The sequence below is a fragment of the Galeopterus variegatus genome, unplaced genomic scaffold, assembly GCF_000696425.1.
Source record: "Galeopterus variegatus unplaced genomic scaffold, G_variegatus-3.0.2 Scaffold6827, whole genome shotgun sequence".
Lineage (NCBI taxonomy): Eukaryota > Metazoa > Chordata > Mammalia > Dermoptera > Cynocephalidae > Galeopterus > Galeopterus variegatus.
In genome coordinates, this window is record NW_007732938.1 from 53,235 (window position 1) to 54,811 (window position 1,577).

Below are 1,577 nucleotides of genomic sequence, written 5' to 3' on the forward strand. Positions count from 1 at the left end.
GTCGTGTCCGGAAACGCCCGGCGGCGGACCTGCCCTGCAACGGACCTTCCCCCCGGGGCCGCGAGCCGCCGCCGGGGTTCCACCGCTCCAAGGTTCCGCGCCGCCGCCCGCGCATGCGCACGACACTGATTCCCGCCGAGGGCAGTCAGGGGTGGGCGGACCCCGGGTCTAGGGGGCGGGGCCTGGGCGGGGCTACAACCGACCCGGGACCTGCGCAGTCAGGCCCCGCAGGAGGGACCTCTCTGGGTTCCCGGGTTTGTAAGGATTTTAAAGTAATTTGTAAATTTATTAGCATTTATTATATCTTAAAAAATCGTCGTTCTGCCTTAAGCATATCCTGAGTATAAGTGTAACAAAATTTAGCAGTCCCCTGTCAATGTTTAGCCTCTTTTTACAAACTTGGTTAAAACTTTCAAATATTTAAAGTAATAAATATAATATCTTCATTTTCCTTTTCAAGTACTCCAAGTTTTTTTTTTTTTTTTAAAGATGACCGGTAAGGGGATCTTAACACTTGGTGTTGTCAGCACCACGCTCAGCCCGTGAGCGAACCGGCCATCCCTATATGGGATCCGAACCCGGGGCCTTAGTGTTATCAGCACCGCACTCTCCCGAGTGAGCCACGGGCCGGCCCAAGTACTCCAAGTTTTAATGTAACAAATAAACCTACTGCAATTCTGCTAAATTGAACCTTTGACTATGATAGGGCTGGAATGCTCTCGACTGCTGCGGTACAACATGCAAATGTGGGCAGAGGTTAATTCCAAACAACTATTGAATTGCACATTAAGTTACAAGAGCGTTACTCTAATGGAATTTTTGAAACAAGCTCCTAAAACACCAAACGTGCTCAGATTCGCTGCACAAAAATGGTGTTACTACGGTTTTGTTGCTGTCAACCCCCTAATACTTTAAACGTTCCTGAGTTTGAGAGACGGGTCCTCACCGCGCAACACAGAAGCCGTCCCAGGTGGTTTCCAGGCTGAGTGAGGCACTCGAAGCCTCACTTATCAGTCAGACACTTTGACCTGTGAGGACCTGGCCCAGCCCCTGCTCCCCTCCTCACTGGGTCAGTCTCTCCCACAGAGGGGCAGTCTGGGTGTTGCCCACCTGAGTTTCTTTGGATACAGAAGTGCTTCCCAAAATTACATGGGTTGATGAAGCCCCAAATGTCAACAAGAAAGATAACCATCTTTGCATTTGAAGGAAGCTGCATTCTTTCATAGTCCCAGGACCATAAAACCCGGTAGGGTTTGGATTTCTCTCATGGCTATCTGACTGGCAGGTGACCCTTTCAAGACAAGTCTAGTGACACAAAGCACCAAAACACTCTGCAGAACTCCAGATGGTGCCACAGGTAGAGACTGGGGGGCCGGGCTGGGTGGGGGTCCAGGAAGGCTCCTTGGAGGGGTGATTTGAACGGAGACCCGAGGTGATGAGGAAGCAGCCGTGCAAAGCTGGGCTGGACCGTGGGACAGAGGGCATGAGTCTGGTATGTTCTGGACAGCAAAACCCTCACCCCAACACCACCCAGCACCCCGATGTGCCCCCCACACCCACCCCCTTTGCCTGCCCCC